Source organism: Camelus bactrianus, chromosome 2, assembly GCF_048773025.1.
Source record: "Camelus bactrianus isolate YW-2024 breed Bactrian camel chromosome 2, ASM4877302v1, whole genome shotgun sequence".
NCBI classification, from domain to species: Eukaryota; Metazoa; Chordata; class Mammalia; order Artiodactyla; family Camelidae; genus Camelus; species Camelus bactrianus.
In genome coordinates this window covers 105,487,191-105,505,873 of record NC_133540.1, presented here as the reverse complement: position 1 = coordinate 105,505,873, position 18,683 = coordinate 105,487,191, and the positions used below count along the sequence as shown (strand labels likewise).

The window sequence follows — 18,683 nt, the reverse complement described above, 5'->3', positions numbered from 1 at the left end:
CTAATATAAAACTGAGCAAGTATAATAAATAGACAACCCAGTTCCTTAGTAATACTCAGAAGTGGAAGAGAATTTTATACCCAGTCCTGCTTTTGAGGACTTTAGCTTTAACAAGAAAATTTTCCTTCATGATGTGGGGATCCTGTTGAAGGCAAAAGGAGTGAACTGACCTGATATTTATGGTTATATTGTCAAATCTTAGTTGTTCACAGGAGAAGCAGCCATACCGTGAGTTTGTGAACTATTAGCTGTTTATATCTGGGACACCTTTTCTTTACTTCTCTATCTACTTTATTTAATTCAAACTCAAATCTTCACATTTCATGTGCTTGTCTTATTTCATGGCAAAACTTAGTATTTGAAGATGTTAGGATACTCTATTGAGTTCAGTAATAATAACTACAATAATAACCAACTCCCAAGGGCATCTAAAGCTCGAACATCTGACACACAATCAAGGGAGTAGAAAGTGATATTTTGATATCAGTTCTCAAACCAAGTGGTTTGACAACCCATACTGGCTCTAATATAATCAAGAACAAATTAGTGTTAAATATGCATGTTATGCTCAATTTTGTTGCAGTCTAGTTGTTAAAAGGACTTTTGAGACTTGAAAGCAGTAACTCCTGGCTTTTGTGAAACACGAAGTATTTTTCTGAAGAAGTAAGACTGATCCTTTTTGATGACAACTCATTTTGTCTTTGAGCACACAGATATAGATGAGGAAAATGAACAATTTCCATTCTTTAATTGCTTTTATTTTTTATAAGTTTTTTTCCCTTATTTAACTCCCTTATTTTCTCTATCATTTTAAGACCATCAATTTCTGTTTCAAGCTCTGGAGCTCAATAATCGTGTCCTCCAGGGCCTGCAAGGGGAAGACACTTGAGGACGTTATAGTCTTGCTTGTCATTTTCTTCGTCCTGGTCCTTTCACAGATCTGTGGTCCAGCTATGATAGGAGGCAGACTTGTACACTGTGGTCTGATAAAACGTTTTCATCCCATCTTTCAGGAGCTGCTATGATTGGACACAGGTTGGTACTCTCTACATGGTGCCGTTTGATTCTCAGGTTGCAGGATGGGGACTGTCATTTGAAATGCTGAGCAGAAGAACAACATTAAATAGTTTCTGTTCCACTTAAATGATTTTTGTAATTACATGGGATATAAATAAAGAAAAATTAAATGAATTCCTACTTCTTGCATCTTGCTGAGCCAGCTTCAGCCACATTTTGGCCCTGATTTCCCTTTTCCTTTGGGGTCTGTCTCAGTGTGTTTCAGCTGCTATCACAAATTAGATTAGATGGTAGCTTATAAACAACAGAAATTTATTTCTGATGATTCTGGAGACTGGAAGTCTGAGATCAGGGTGTCAACATGGTTGGGTGAAGGTCAGACTGCTTCTTGTAACCTCACATGGTGGAAGGGACAAGCAAGTTCTCTGGGTCCTCTTTACTAAAGGCACTAATCCTATTAATGAGGGCGCTGCCTCCATGACTTAATTATCTCCCAAAGATCCCACCTCTTAACACGTTACCCGTAGGGTTAGGATTTCAACACATCAATTTTGGGGGATGGGGACACAATATTCAGACCATAGCAGGGTCCGTAGAGAAAGGACACTATAAAGATGAAAAGCGTTATAAAGACTCTTTCAAATGCCTCATTTTCTCCCCTCCCTAGGAGGGGCCTGATCTTGGCTCTGGTTGCTTCAAGGTTACTGGATATGATGAGCTCTGAGGAACCTCCTCTCCAAACTCTCTTTGAAGTTCAGTTTCTCCGTTTTATTAACGTAGAAGGAGGAAGACAAAAAAGAGATAATTATCTCCTACTTTAATCAGTCAGTTCTTTTGCTGCTTTTTTTTTTTTTTTTGACTTTTCAAAAAAATTTAAGTATAGTCGGTTTACAATGTATCAATTTCTGGTGTACAGCGTAATGTTTCAGTCATACATAAATATGCATATATTCGTTTTGCTGCTTTTCTGACTAACAGTAGCTTATAATCAATTCTCTCTCCGTGATGAGTCACCAAATACTGACTCCTCATGGGACACACGTGTAAGTTTCAGAGGAGACTTTGGGGGATGACACTGCACTTTGCCCTCATATGTGAGGTCCAGTCTGGTCCTTCTCCTTCCACTCCCCTTTGACTCTGGCCAAAATAAGCCATATTTCAGCCTCTTATTGGTTGGATTCTTTTGCAGGTGAGCTGAGCTCTGGAGTGGGGTTCTGCCAGGATAGCTCAAGCCCAGCTGCCCATCCTGTTGGTCGGTCACATGGCCTATGGGAAACTGCCATCATTTATGGGAGACTCTGGCATCATTGCTCGGGCTGTGATGAATAACTCTGTCCATGTCCTCAGGGACCTTGTGAGAATTTCTTTTGGACGTACACCCAGGTGCGGTATTTCTGGTCATATGGGACATATATTTATTTTGACTAGTGCCAAATTGCTCTTCAGAAGGTCTGCAGCCAGTCTGTATTTTCACCAGCAAAAGTTAAAGGTTTCTATCTGTCAGCATCTCTGCCAATGGCTAACATTATTCAGCTTTCCAATTTTTGCCAGTCTCCAATGACTTAATTTGCATTTCTGTAATTACCAGTTGTTTTGATCTGTCATCGATTTGTCAGCATCTTGGGTCTTCTTCTATGTATTGGATAGTCATATTTCTGACTCATTTTTCTATTTGGGTTGTTGTCAGTCACTATAGATTTGTAAGTGTTTCTGGTGTATTCTAAACATTAATCCCTAGTTGACTTTACACTTTACAAATATCTTCTCCCATTCTGCCAGCTATATATTAACTTTATCCATAGTATCTTTTATTGACCAGAAATTCTTCATTTTTATGTGAATAACTTAGTCACTCTTTCTGTCCGTGCTTTCAAAGTTTTGTTTAAGCAATCCTTCCCTCTCCTCAGATCTGTAGCTACTCCACATTTTATTCTACCTACCTTCTAGTTTTATTCTTCATCTTTAGATATTTACTTCTTCCATAGTCTGCTTTGGTATATAAGGTTAAGTAGGGATTCACTTTTCCCAAACCATTTTCCTAAATAATTTATTGTTTCCCCATGAATTAGTGGTGCTTTTATATCTTATATAAAAGTTGCCCATATACTTGGTTTGTCCCTGAGATGTCTACTGTGTTCCATTGTTCAGTATGACTGTTCTTGTGACGATATCTTAATTTTTTTATCATTATTATTTAAAAGTATGTATTCATATCTGGCAGCTTGTCCCTTTATTTTCATCTTTTTAAGGTTTGGCATCCTATTAAATAATAGAATAAATATATTTAATTCTTTAAAAATCCAACCAGAAATGTGATTGGTATTATATTGAGTTTACAGAATAATTAGATAGAGTGAATATCTTTGTAATGTTGTCACCTCATCCAAGAGAATATGTCTATTTTATTTTATAAATAATTTAGTATGACCTTCATTAGAGTTTTTATGTTTTCTCCGTAGAGTGTATTGTTGTGTGCTCATACTGTGTGTTCTTGGTTAAGTTAATTTCTAGATACTTTATAGTTTTTTCTTTTTTTTTTTTTGGTATTGTTAGATTTTCTAGTTGGTTATTGCTGGGGGTAAATTAGTGCTATTGATTATTTAAAGCTTTTTAAAATCTGAAATACAGTTGATTCACAATGTTGTGTTAGTTTCAGGTGCATAGCAAAGTGATTCAGTTATATATATATATATATATATACAGATTCTTGTTTCAGATTCTTTTCCATTCTAGGTTATTGCAAGATATTGAATGAAGTTCCCTGTGCTATACGGGAGGACCTAGTTGCTAATCTATTTTATATATAGTAGTGTGTATCTGCTAATCTCAAAAAATATGGAACGCTTTGTGAACTCACCCGTCATTCTTACGCAGAGGCCATGTTAATCTCTGTGCTGTTCCACTTGTACTATGTGTGCTGCTGAAGCGAGCACAGTGCTATTGATTTTGTAAAGTTGTTATATCCAGCTAAGTTTCTGAATTTTCTAATTGCTTATGTGGTGATAATTATGTGGTTTTATTAGGAGAGGATAACACCAATTGCAAATAGTGATCATTTTTTTCTTTTTCTTAATTATTTTAATTAATAAGACCTATTAGTATTGGTAAGACTTCTAGTACTATATCAACCAGTTGTGATATTGGGTATTGTCCCATAATTTGGAGGATATGTTATCTGTTTTTCCACTAAATATAGTGTTTGCTCTAAGGTTTTGGCATATGTTTATCAGTGCAAGGAGTTTCTCTTACAGTCTTAACTTGCTAAGATTTTTGAAAAAATAAATAGTTCCTGAACTTTATTAAAGTCTCTTTGCATCATTTAAATAATGATATGATTTTTTTTTCCCACTCTGCTAATAAGATAAATGGCATTGATGAGTTTCATCAAGTGTAACTATTTTTGCACTTCTGGGGTTAACCTTATTTGAGCATGATGTGAACTTTTTGTTTTATTTCAAATGAACTGTTGGATTCAGCTAGCTAGCTGTATGACCTTGGGTAAGCCACATAACCCTTCTATGCCTAAATTCCTTATCAGTAAAGTAGAGATAATAGTAAAAGAGTTGTCTTTGAATTACATATGTTCAGGTTACATATTGCAATTACACATGCTTAGACAAGTGCCTGACATAATAAAATCTATGTAAATGCTTATAACACAGTTTATTTTTGTAATTAGTTAAATGAGCTTCTAATTTTTCTTGTCTACTGTCTGATTTTGATAGCAAAGTGATACTTTGAGCAACCCCCAAAGTGAATTGAGCACCTTCGGGCTTTTTCAAAGCAAGCACATTTAAATGAACAGAGTGCTTACCGATTTGGTTCTAGAAGGTTTTTTTATCTCTCTTTTTTTCAAAAGACAATAATAAATATTGCAATATTAGTTTCCCAGGGCTGCAGTAACAAATTTCCACAATCTGCATCTCTTAAGACAACAGAAGTCGATTCTTTCATAGTTCTAGATGCTAGAAGTCTGAAATCAAGATGCCAGAGGACCATGCTCCTTCTGAAGGCACTAGAGAAGGATCCTTCCTTGCCTCTCTTTTAGGTTCTGGCAGTTTCGGACCATCCTGGCATTCTTGGCTTTTAGCTGCATCACTCTGACCTCTGCCTTTTTCTCCACATGGCCCTCATCCTGTGTGGCTGTGCCTCCATGTCTCCTCTGCTCTTTTGTAAGGACACCAGTCATATTGGATTTAGGGTCCACCCTCGTGCAGTATGACTTCATCTTAAATAATCATATCCGCAAAGATCTTATTTCCAAATACGATCACATTGTGAGGTTCTCGGTGGACATGAATTTTTGGGAGGAAACTATTCAACCTAGTACAATTACCAGAAGATTTCACCCCCCTGAAATACAGATTTCAGATTCTGTATCTCCTGAAGCAGCACATCCTGGGACTCCACCCTTAATCTTGCTATTATTTCCTTTGAGAGTGTTTTTACTATGGATCTTACTGTGATAAACCATCTGAGATCTTCAGCGCCCAAGAATATGTTTTATTATGCTCTCATGTTTGATTCGTAGTTTGCTTGGATGGAAAATTCTAAGAGGAAAGCTCTTTTCCTTTATTACCTTCAAAATTGTGCTGACTTTTTACATTCAGTGTGTGGTTGAGAAGGCAGATGCCCATCTAATTCTTTTTTCTTTTTTGTAGGGAATCCATTCTTTTTCTTTGTAAATTTTTATTATTTTCTCTTAACAAGTCTTGATATCCTTTAGTTTGATAGTAATATACTAATACTCAGATTTTTCCTTATGTCTCCTGTTTAGTACCTATGAGTTTAGAAGCCTTTCTGTCTGAGATCTCTTTCTTTAATTCTGGCAATTTTATCTTTAGTATTTTTTCAAATGTTAACTTTTTTGCATTTTTTTCTACTTCTGGAACTCTATTACCTACATGTGACCATACATATATAGATGTTACACACACATATCTGTAATCCTTTTATACTTTTTTGCTGCCTTCTGAGAGAGTCCATACTTTTTTGGGTAAAACTTACTAGTTTATTCTTCAAATCATTTATCCTGGTAACTAACTTATTTATTGTGCTCTTTATTTCAGCCATTATATTTTTCATATCTAACATTTCTGTTCATTTCTTCATCATAATTTCTCATCACTGCTGCATGTTGCTAATATCTTCTCTATCTTCTTAGGCTTATGTTGAATTTTTTTGCCCATTTTTCCAATAATTCTGCTTCACTTATGTGATTCAGTTTATTGTTTTCTTTAGCAATGCTTGCAGTGCTCAGGTGTGTTTTTCCTGATTTGCTTGTTTTTGTCTTTTGGCTCATGGAATCGTACTTCCTCGGGTCTAGCAATGTGCACGGGGAAGGGTCGAAGACTAAGCCCTGATCGCTGACCGTCTTGGTGAGCTGAAGGAGAGGGGAGAATATGATCTCCAGATACAGAAAACTATGGCTGCTATCACTCCGATTTGCTATCACTTCACCAAGCAACTCAGAGTTTCACCTTTAAATTAATTAAGAGACATTATGCTAAATGAGATCAGTGAAATGGTGGTTACCAGGAGATGGGGGTACGGGGATAGGATAGATGTTGTTTAAGGGTTTAAACTTACAACATGTAGGAAATACGTCCTAGAGATCTAACGCACAGTATGGTAAATAGAGCCAACAAGGTTGTATTATAATCACCAAACTTACTAAGGCACTACATCTTAATTATTCCAACAATGAAAGAGAAATGATAATTATGTGATGGAAGTACTAATTATCACTATCGTGCTGTACACCTTAAAGTTATGCAATGTTACATGTCAAATATATTTTGATAAAATATTAGGTCTAAAAAGATAAAATAGATACAATAACAAGTTATAAAAAAAACAAAGAGAAGTGGCTTTGGAAGAAAGCTACCAGTTTAGGGGTTTGAGGGAACGGGAGGTTGGAGAGCGGGTTTTCCAGTTTGTCCAGGGAGCTCACATATTTTGATCTGCTCTTCACCTTAGCAGAGATTTTGCAATGCCTTCATCAGGGCGACTTGAACTCATACTGCTGATTTCTGAAAGGCCAGGCTACGATCATCCCAGACTAATGTGGAGAGAGGAAAGAGCCGACCTGGAAGGTTTTCTTCCCTTATGACTGGTTTTGGCTCTCGTTGGCCCCAGGCTGCAGTCAGTCTTCTACCTCCTACACCTAATCCAGTTAGAGAAAGCATCTGGTCCCCAGTGTTTCAGGAGTCTGTGTTCTGAGTGTGCATTAGTTCCTGTAACCCATGCTCCCCTCCTGCTTCTGTGTTGCTCCAGGACTAGGTAGAGGAACCCAGTATTCCATGTTATTTTGCCGTCTATCCTGGAACTAGGAGACCATGATCACACTCTCATTTTAGTAATGTGTTAATTTGACTTAGTAGTCCTGATATGCCCTGGAGCATTTCAACTCAGAGAAGAACTTTCTATCTTTGGTACATTCTCAATGTTGTGACAGAAGGACACAGTCACAGCTGATTGCTCCGCTGGGCTTTGACTGGAGGCCTTGTTATTAACTAGCCTCGAGTAAAATTTTAGAAGAAAAGGGTATTTTTCACATCGGCCTTTGAGACGTGGCGCTGCAGGAAGCGGCATATACTTGTCCCTTCACTTGACAGAGAACACAAAGTACTTCGGATTGTTCACGGCTCCCTCAATGCATTTCAGCAAAAGAAAAGCTGACATTTTAAATTTATTGCCAGTCCTAGAGAGGACCGTACCAAATTCTTCACTCAGCTCAAATGTATCCACTGAGCTACCATTAATTACATTAGTTATGTAAGTAGACACCAAAGTGATCAGTCATTAAGTGAAATTAAAGCATCCTTTTGAATTTCTTTCATTCTATTGTATGTGGTGTAGACCTTATGAGTATATATAAAATATTGGTCATCATAGCCACTAGCAGGTATCAGATAAAACCAAGACATTATTTCTCAAAGGGTTGTAATACAAGTGATATAATGCAGTTGCATTTCACGTTAGCCTAATCTGTCATAAGTAGAGATATTGGAGTGTTTTATTTCATATAATCACCATTATTTTTGATATCAAGGACTCCATTTCCTATTTTGGGTGCTTTATGATTCTCTTGGGTCACTGCAAAGGGGAGTGTGTCCAAATGAAGCAGTTGAAATTAGGTTTACCAAGTCCAGCTCCAGATGGACATCACTTCTGCCTGCGATTGTTAAATGTGAAATTTGATCATTAAATGACTTATTGTCACCACTGAACACCCTCTGACTGGATGACAAGAAGAACAGCTAACCGGGATCCTCAACAAAGGTGACATTAAAATGTTCTCCTAAACTTACTAACTTAGTAGCACAACAGATGGTTATTGAGCACCTTCTAGGGGTTGGGCTCTTTCCTGGACTCAAGGAGGATACTACAGGGAATAAGCTAAATCAAGCTCTTCTCTCATTATTAACAAGGAGACAAACATGAACAAAGTGTGGATAAGTGATCAGTTCTATAAACATGCTAACAGGGTGGGATGATAGTGATTGGGGAGCTCCTTTAGCTCATGGTGGGGGTGGGGATCAAAGTGACATCTGAGCTGACACCAGACCGACATGCAAAGATTTGGAGACGGAGCATCCCAGACGGAAGGCAGAGCAAGTACAGAGGCTCAAAGGCATGTGTCTTCAGGAAGAGAACGAGGGTCAGCGTGGATTGAACTAGGCGCTGGAAGGAGAGAGAAGTATGCAGTAAGACTGCAGATGTAGGTAGGAGCCCGTTCATTTGGGGCTTATGGACCCTGGCCAGGAGCTTGGATATTATTCTAAGGGTAATGGGAAGCACCTTCAATCCAGTAGCAGTCTGGTCATCTATGCCTTTAACATATATTCAAAATATGACAACTGCTCACCATTTCACCAACACTTTCACTTCTTTTAACCAGGAAAATGGCAGGATCAAATTAAACTAAAACAAGCAAACAGAACTCTGTTGTGTGCAGAATGGTTCAGTGGTTTGTGGAGAGGCAGGTGTAGAATAGGGATATCAGTTAGGAGGTTATTTTATGGTCCAGCTGGGAGATAATATTGGCTTGGCTTAAGTAACAGTGATGGAGTTTGTGAAAAATGAACACATTTGGGGTATACTTTGAAGGGGTAGGTTGACAGGGCTGCTGTTGGATTGGATATGGGAAATGAGTGAAAGGAATAAAATAGCTTCTAGATTTTGGAATGCGCAGTTAGGTGAATGGTGGAAGAACTTACTGAGGTGTAAGGACTGGAGGAAGAACAGGTTCGGGGTGGAGAGAGCAAGAGTTTTGTTCAGAGATACAATTTAAACATTCTAGTGTGTTGTCAAGAAAGCAGTAGAATATACAAGTCTGGACACCATTGACTTGAGAGCATATATGTGGTATTTAAAGCCATCTGAATAAATGATATAACCTAGGGAGAGACTGTAGATAGGTTGGAGAAGACAGCGTGGGGACCAAACCCTTGGCAACTCCAATATTTGAAAGCTGAGCAGAAGAGGAGGCACTTGCGGATGAAACTAAGAAGGAGCATCCAGTGAGGTAAAAGAAAACCAGAAGAATGTTATGATCCAGACCCCAAAAGAGGACGGTGCTTTAAGAATAAAAGAATAGTCAACTGTGCCACATAATCCTGAGCATTCGTACAAGCGATGACCCAGAAGTAACCACTGGATTTGGTAAGATGCAGAAAGTTACTGCCTTCGATAAGAGTAAGTGGAAGAGGATGAAAGGTGAGAAAGAGGTGCTAGCAACTGAAGAGAAATCTCACGAGGAGTTTGCCGTAAATGGAACATTTATTAGGTGAGGGTTTCTTTTGCGTGCGTGTGTGTGTGTGTGCGCATTCCTTTTAAAGGAAGGGACTAGCAGAGCATATCTGAGGATAATCCAGCAGGAAGAGGTTGTAGTTGCAGGAACAGGGTCTTTGAGAGGCAAGCAGGAATGGAAGTCAGAAGAGCTGGCCTTGGTGCTGGCAGGAAGAGCTTGTTCACTGTAACAAGAAAAGGCAGTGTAGGTAGCGATGCAGGTCGCAGTTAGATTTGGTGGAAAACTAATGGCATTTCCTTCTGGTGGTTTCTTTGTTCTCAGTGAAATATGAGGCAAGCTGAGAATGAGGAGTGGGAGAATGCGCTGGAGGTTGGAGGAGAGGAGTGATGTAGTGAATGAAGTAGGGGAACCCAGTAGGATTATCAGGCAGTGTTGAGTGCCCATTTAAGATCTGTGGTATTGACTCTTAAGCGGGATTATGCAACATGGCTCGAACTAGAGTTAAACTCTGAGTAAAGGGGCGCCTGCCTTGGGTCTTCCCCCTTAGAGGACCCTGTTCTGGCCTTTTCTGGCTGTGATCCATCATGGAATAAAGAGTCTATAAGCTTGAGGGGACATGGCCACCAGGAGCCTGCACCTTCCCCTATCTGTGTAGATTATTGCTGGGCTGCACCCTGCAGACCTACAAGCCTGTACTTGCCCCTTCTTGAGACTGGAGAAAAGCCCAGAGTCAGTGACAGAGACAATAGTTTAATGGGTAGGGGGACCTTACATGTCTGAAGCAAGGTCCTGGAGAGACTCTCCATTGTGTGTGATAGACCGTGGGCAGGACATGGCGGCAGGCTTCACTCCCAGGAAGAGGGGGAGGTTAGCAGTTATAGGGGGAATTGACGTCAGGTTGGCTCATCGGTTACCAGGGAAACCAGCAGAGGGGCATCTCCTTAATGCCCCTTTGATGAGAACAGTCACCAGCTGGGGCCTGGGGCAAGTATGCAGGAAAGTAATTCAGGTGAGTTGGGTGTAGGGGAAGCAGGCACTGTTCGAGCAGGGGATGTACAGAGAGCAAGAGAACAGCCATCTTCGGTGGTGTGACCGTACAATGCTATTCTGTATATTTGGGATCTTGGCATCTAAAAGACCCTGACCCTATTTCCAGAGACCCACATGGGACTCTTTTCTTACTCCTTAGAGTGGGCTGTGCTGCAGGTGTGCCTACAGTCCCCTGCTTTCAGTGGTGTGATAGAACTTGAATGCATATGCTGGGATGTCCGTGTGTGGGTGGAAGGCTCCTCACAGTGTCAGGTGCAGCTGTGGGTGAGATGGGGAGGGTCTGGGATGTGGGTTGAGGGCCAGGGGCTGGCTCTCTCTGTGCCATTACATTTCTGTCAGCGTGGAACTCAGAGGTATCTGAGAATTCTAAATTTGCACTTGGATTTCTAGGTAATTATGAGTATATTTGTCAAAGTAGGCGGATAGAACACAACTTTATTTAACAATTTGTTAGCTTAACCTAAGTTTTAAGTATTTAGACATGTGGTGTGTGCCTCCTTTTGCCTCAGCCTCTGCTGTTAGGGGCCCCGCCTGTATAACAGTGTTGCCCACTAGAACTTTGTGCAATCATGGAAAAGTTTCCATGCGGTCCAGTACAGCTAGGGAACCCCTCGCTGCGTGTGGCTACTGAGCGTTTGAAATATAGTTAGTGAGATTGAGGAGCTGAACTCTTCATCCTACTTGATTTAAATTAATTTAAACTTTAATACCCCCATGTACCTAGTGGCCACCATTTTGAATGGCTCATTTCTGTTCCTATGCAGCTTTCTGGTTTCGGAGACCAGCTGTGTTCAGTTCTCTCTCAAAAGTGACCCTGTTTCTCTGCACATGCTCCCCCAGGTCTGGTCAGGTTTAAAGATCTACTGGCCTCCACCAGGGTTACACCTTGTTCTTTTCCATCTTGCAATCCTTTCTTAGTCCAGAGGAACTCATTCAGTCTCCCCAGAGGCTGGGTGATTTGAAGTCTCATTCTGTTCTAGTATCTTGTTATAGAATCAACTACACACTACTTCCCTGAGGACTTTCCCTTTTGAAGTTCAAGAGCTTTTTTTTTTTTTTTTTTTTTTTTGGTCTCAACAAAATAAAACTCTTGCAAATCAGCAGCTTTGACTTTCAAAACTCTTGCTTCTGATGAGGACTTCAGAAGCAAGAGTTTTGAAAGTCAAAGCCATTTTTGAATTTCAAAAAAACCCCTAAACCCCTCAACACTGACTGTTTCTTCCTTTTTTGCTTTCCTGTCATAACATTTTTAAGTGTTCTCAAGGTTAGAATTCCTCTCACCATCTTCACAGAGATTCATATGTACTTTCTGTAAAGAAAAGTATAAAAATTAATATTTCATGATAAATTATTACAAAGGGAAAGCAACAGAACTGCTTTTGTGTGTCTGTACAAGCCACCATGCCACTGATCTATGGATGCCCATCACGGTGGTCAGAGAGCGAAGCTGAGGCTACATCATTGGAGATGGGGACACATGGATGTGTTCACTTACATTCCATATGGACCTCCACTGTCAGCAGTTACTGGCAGATGCACTCTTCTCCCATGATGAAGCTTAGGAGCTCACTGAAAATAGCATGAGACCTAAGGAAATAAGTGAAGATTGCTTTAATTCCTCCAACCTTGAGTCTGAACTGCTCAGACCATGTGCCCCAGGATCCCAGAATTTTTACAGTTCCTCTCATTCTCTTACTGCCTGAACCTTAAAGCACTTACAGTCTATTTGGGGAGACAGATGCTAAATAATAAACACACAAAAATATGATTATAAATTGTCCCAGGCATCATGAATGGAAGGAAAGAGTGCTGTCAGAATCATAGAGCTTTAGAGGAGAGGCTTACTGTGAAGTGAACACTGAATAGGGCTTGGACAGGCAAAGAGTGGGAGGAAGAAAATTCAAGGCAAGGGCCCTGAGGAAGCAGAGGGCCTGGTGTGTTAAGGAAGAGAAAGAAGCCTGGCTTGCTGCTGGCAGACTGAGTGATGAGAGAATGATGTGCTTGGTGACCTTGGAAAGGTGGGCAAGGGCCCAGGACCTGATTAGAAGTTGGGCTGCAATGCTAGGTGCAGTGGAGAAACCACTGAAGGGTGTTATGGTAGAGGTAGGGTTTTAACAGGGTCAGATTTACATTTTACAAAGATTACTCTGTGCAGAGAAAAGGATGAGGGAGTGGGGGCCAGAGGGAAGGAGGTGAGAGACCACTTAGGAGAGGACTGAAGGAATAGAGCCAGAGAGAGTCAGGTGTTGGACCAGGATGCTGGCAATAAAAACTGAGAGAACTGGACACATTCATGACATATTTAAGGGCAGAGTTTTAAACTTAACCCTACTGACATTTTGAGCTCTGTGATTCTTTGTCGTAGGGCTTTCCTGGTCACTGTAGGATACTTAGCAGTATTCCTGGCCTTTTTGTCTGCTAGCAGTACTCCCTGCTCCCCATCTTCACCTCCGCCCCCATTGTGGAAACCAGAAATGTCAGGCAAAGCAGGGATCCCTTGCCAAGTATCTGTTAGGTGGTAAGAATCTCCCCAGCTGAGAGCCAGTATTTTAGAGGGACACTTCACAGGAATGGACAAAGGATTGGATATGTGGATGGGAGGGACCACGAATGACATTCATTTGAGCAAGCAAGTAGATGGATGTGTGGGTTATGGAACTGCAGTGACTTCAGGGGGAGAATATAAGGAGGTGTATGTATAAATATTAGGAGTTCACTTTAGGCGTGGTAAATCTAGGTGCTTGGAAGACTTCAAGGGAAGTCAAGGAGAGAGATTTTGGCCTGGAGATATGAAGAGCTATGGGGTTGTATGTGATCAGTGAATGCAATGGGAACCAAAGGGGCTGGGGACTGAACAGAGAGGAAATCCGACACTTACAAAGAATAGGAGGTCATGTTATAAGAAAGGGGAAAAAACCCCAGTAGGTTTCAAGAAGTAGGTAGTAGACTATATTGAATGTGGCTGAGAGTTCTAGTTGTATGAGGTTTGAAAAGTGTCCACTGGAGTTGGCAAAATGAAAGTACTTGTAGGGGCTGAAGTCATAACAGGGTGGGTTGAAGTGAGAATGGACGTTGGAAGTTGGACCACATGTGCATCTAACTATTTCAAGGTCGTTTTCAAGCAAGGAGGGAAAATGCAGTTAGCTGGAAGATGTGAAATCAGGTGGGCCTTTGTGAAAGAAGGCATGTTAGTAAACGTGAACACGTGCTGCTGGAAAATCTGGTAGAGAAGGAGAGGGGTGGAAGGTAAAGGAGAGAAAGGTGCTAACAGATTCACCCAAGTCCTCTGGTGTGTAGGGTGTGCTGTTGACCTTTACCAGGGACAAAGTTACTTTCTTCATGGTAACAGAGGGAATGAGAATATTCCTGGTGGTGATGATAATGAGGGCTTATCGTGTGCCAGGCCTCTCACATTGGCGATTTTATTTAATTCTCCCAGCAACCTTGTGAAGTAAACCCATTTAGTAGTGCCACGTGAGAGCTGAGAAACCAGGGTTAGACCGCTTAAGCGATATGTTCAATTGGTCAGACTTCGAATGTCAGGGCACTCCCTCTGGAACTCATGTTAAACCAGTTACTTCTGAGCCTAAGCTCTTAACAGAAGCAGAAAAAAAGAATCAAACCAGTTAACCTCCCTAGGGACTGTTTAAATCAGTGAGCTCTTGGCCATCACCGTAAAGTTTCAGCCCGACTTGACTTGAAGGTTACCTCTCATAATGAACCGCTCCATAGTTCCCTGCACTGGGCCCTATCCTGCAGTGCTGACTGCTTTTGTTTTATCTTGTATTTTTTAATTTATTACATTTATTTATATATTTTTAAGGAGATCTCATAGACTAATAGGGGAGCTGGTCTTGGCTCAGACAGGGCAGACTGACCTTGGAGTGGAAAGAGCTACCAGGTTCTTGAACTGGCTTCTCTCCTCAAGTATCCTTTTTTGGACCAAGAGCACATGTGTTTCCTGCTCTGGGCTCTAGGCTCTGCTTGCCAGACCAGCTGTGAACACTTGGTACAGCCGTCAGAGGCTGTTCAGAGAATTCCTGTGATTGATTGGTGAGTTGGTGATTGGCCTAGAAGGAAATGCCATTGGCTTGCCTGACCCCACTCTTTTTGTTTTGATGGTTCTGTGCTAACAAGCCCACAACACTGATATTTGACCATGGTACCGATCAGGGTCTGATCTATGTTGACTTTTGGTTTTCTTCTTCATTTTATTTCTTATTATTGAATTATAGTTGATTTACCATATTGTGTTAGTTTCAGATGTACAACAAAATGATTCAATTATATATTATTATTTTTCATATTATTTTCCATTATAGGTTATTACAAGATACTGAATATTGTTCCCTGTGTTGTAAAGTAAATAAATCCTTGTTGCTTATCTGGTTTTCTTCTTGGGATTTGAATGAATGACCTCTCTTGTGTGTGTGTGTGTGTGTGTGTGTGTGTGTGTGTAAATGTATATTGTTGTGATCATAGTTTAAGGGTGCCTTTCTGACATCCAAGACCTGTTATAACAAACTATAACCTTTGGCCATTTTCTGAAGACAAGTGAAAAGAAGTAGTTCATAGTGAAAAAAAATAGTTCAAAGTTTTATCTGGACAGGTAAATTTATAGCGGTTCCTTTTTATCTTACAGTGTTCCTCAGATAATTTGGTTCCTTTTTTAGTTTTCAGAGTGGTGACACATAAACTAGCTTTCTCACCTCAGCTGCCTCTCTTTTGGCAAGAATAAAGGTTCTCATGTCAAAGTGAATAAAGAGGGAGGCAGGGACCCAGACAGAGTGGAGAAATGGGAGCTGTGCTATGCAGTTTATCTAGACGTGCTCGACACGTCCCTTTTTAACGTTAACAACGAGAAAAAAGAGAGTAAGAAAAAGGAAAAAGGCGTTACTTCAAAGTGAACGTGAAAAAAAAAAACAATTGTGTGGCTCAGATGTGAAATATGCAGAAGTACTTTTCACTAATACCTTTTCCTACCTGATCTGAAGGAGCTGAGCTTTTGACACATCCCTGCTCCATTCATGTGTCAGTGAAGCTGTGTTATTCCAGACATGAGACCTTTCCTTTGTTTTGAGCTTCTCAAAGACTCTCTAGTCACTAAATCGGAAGAAAGAACAGGCAAAGTGAGAGAAGTTTCTCAGTTGAGAGTTTCTCAAGTCTTGTTAGCTAGAAGACTTCTGCGTATACGTATACATCTATACTTACGCATATATATGTGAGTGTATATTTACTTACAGACTGAGACTCTGCTGTTCCATATCTAGATTTGTTTTTATTGAAGTATAGTTGGTTTACAATGTTGTGTTAATTTCTAGTGTACATAGTGATTCATTTATACATATGTATTCCTTTTCACATTTTTTTTCATTATAGGCCATTACAAGGTATTAAATATAGTTCCCTGTGCTATACAGTAGGTTCTTTTGTTACTGTCCCTTAGATATAGTAGTGTGTGTCTCCAAATCCCAAACTCCCAATTTATCCCTCCCCATCTCCTTTCCCCCCGGTAACAATAAGTAGGTTTGTTTTTTAATATTGAAGGGAACTGATCTGACCAGAGGGCTTTGCTATCAGAAGCTGTCACAGGGCCCAGGTGGCAGAGCTGCTTGTCCCCCATGTGGCAATTTCTGAGTACTGCAACTAAAACCCTGCAAACTGCACACCAGCTTTTCAGGGCGCCCCAGGAGAACACATTTTTCACTTGAGTATTAGAACCTGACGACACATGAAAGGAGATGTACAATGCTATAAAACTGGATGTTTGGGAAACTCAATGCTGCCACATCAAATGTTTGGAGACACCCAAGGGGCAATGAGCGAAGCCTTGAGGCAAATCGAATGCCGACCTTCCTTTCACTGGGAACTAGAGCTTCACACCAGGCTGAGCATTTTGCTGTCCGTGAAATCCACGTTTGCGTCAATCACTGGGAGCAGAGCCAGTTCCATCATGTGGCTCTCTGAAGCCCAGCCGAGTGATGGACAGTAATATTTTCTGAAATGGCTTAAGGAAACCCAGAGGACTGTTGGCCAACAGGGTGTTCCAACATTATTAGCTTCCTTCTGATATGTCAGCGCTGCAAGTGGATTTTGGTTTTCCCCAAGGTTCTTTCCGATCTTGGAGGCAGCACTGGATGAGCTTCCGGACTCTCAGATATGCACTGAGTTCAACTGATACTTCTTTTTAAGACTTTAAAGGATCATAAATTACAACAGGCTTTTTGGTCTCAAAGCAGTCATAGCTCTCAGCTGTGGCAAATGTGCTCAGTAAATGTGCATTTTCATGGACTAGACTTTTGTAACCAGCTGCCCCTGCCCCACCTCACTTTTGGAAAGGCTAAAAGGAAGCCTTACAGACATAAGGAGATAAAGAATATGCTTTATAAAATCAAAATATGCTTTATAAAAGAGAAAAATATTCCAATAATTTGGGCTTAAGCTGGGACTTCTGGTTTAAAACGTCATAAATTTCATAGTGCTTTGATTGTGTTTTTATGAAGTTTCGCGTGACCCTCAATGTACAATACCATTCCATTTAATCTCTATTTACCCAGTGATAACATTTGATTGAAGTCCTGGAATTCTTGTCTCAGCAGAATTAACCTCAGTGTTCCAGGGTCTAACTCTTACTGGTTCCTATAATTAACTGTTACTACTACCAAATTAGCAATATTCAAACTTTGATCACATTGAGAAAACTGTAGAGTAGTTAGAAAAGAATATTAATGTTGGTTCTAAACAAGTTATTTGAATTCTCAGTGGAGTAGTGGAAGGAACACTGGCTAAGTTTGATGACACTTAGTGTTAAAATGTGGATTTGCCTGCAGCAAGTTAGGGGACCTCGGACAACATTTTTTAAACCTCTTTGATTCTCAGTTTCAACATCCATGCATTGGGGATAAAAATATTAACCTTCTAGTGTTTCATTTATTCACTCCAGAAAAATTGAGTAGCTACTTTTTGCTGGGCACTATTCTAAATGCTGGGATACAATGTTGAATAAGGAACCCAAAATCCCTAGCTGGTGAAGACAAACAGTATATAATAAAAAAAAGTTCTGATAGTCTTAAATGTTACGTAGGATATACATCAGGGTGATGTGGTGGGAATGCCTTGGCTGATAGAGGTATCCCAACATCACACCAGATAATTAGAGAAGAATCCTCTGAGGATGTGACATTGAGGGTGGCCTGAATGATAAAACGGCATTAGCCTTGTGAGGGTTCAGGACAAGTACTTTCTGGACAGACAGTAGCCGTGCAAAGGCCTTAAAGTAGGTCAGAACGTGGAGTGTTTTAAGAACCATCAGAAGACTAGTCTAGAGGAAGGCAGGTCTGGATCATGTAGTGTGTTTCATCCATAGTAAGGATTTGGATGTTTTCTAAGTACAGTGGAAATCGTTGGAGACTTTCGAGCAATGTAATGACATGGTTTGATTTATATTTTAAAAAGTGGACTGTTGTGTAGAAAATGGACTAAGGGGTAGATGTTAAGAATGGTAACAGGAAGGACAGTTAGGAAGCTATTCCTGTGTTTAGGGTAAGAGATGATGGTGGCCAGGACTAGTGAAGTAACAATGGAAATGGTGACAGACAGATGGATTTGAGATATATTTTAGAGGTAGAAATGACAAAAACTTGCTAATAGGCTGAATGTGAGGAGTTTAAGAAAGGGAGAAGTCTGGGATAAATCCTAAGGTTTTTGTTTGATGGGAAGGACCAGTCAAATGGCATAAGACTTGGGAAGAAACTGGTTTGGGCAAAGAAAGTTCCATTTTGGTTATGTAAAGTCTAAGTTGTATTTTAGGATCCAAATAGAGATATCAACTAGGTATCTAAGAATAAGAAGTAGAATATGC

At 40.2% G+C, this 18,683-nt stretch overlaps 2 non-coding genes across 3 annotated transcripts in view; one reads left to right on the top strand and one right to left on the bottom strand.

The window, feature by feature from the left end:
• The window catches only part of LOC105074927 (uncharacterized), a 292,437-nt gene that overhangs the window by 100,244 nt on the left and 173,510 nt on the right, over positions 1 to 18,683 (top strand). The window lies entirely within an intron of this gene.
• On the bottom strand, positions 3,847 to 3,950 carry LOC123618979 (U6 spliceosomal RNA). Its single transcript, XR_006727475.2, has one exon. It is a non-coding gene; the product is annotated as a U6 spliceosomal RNA (small nuclear RNA).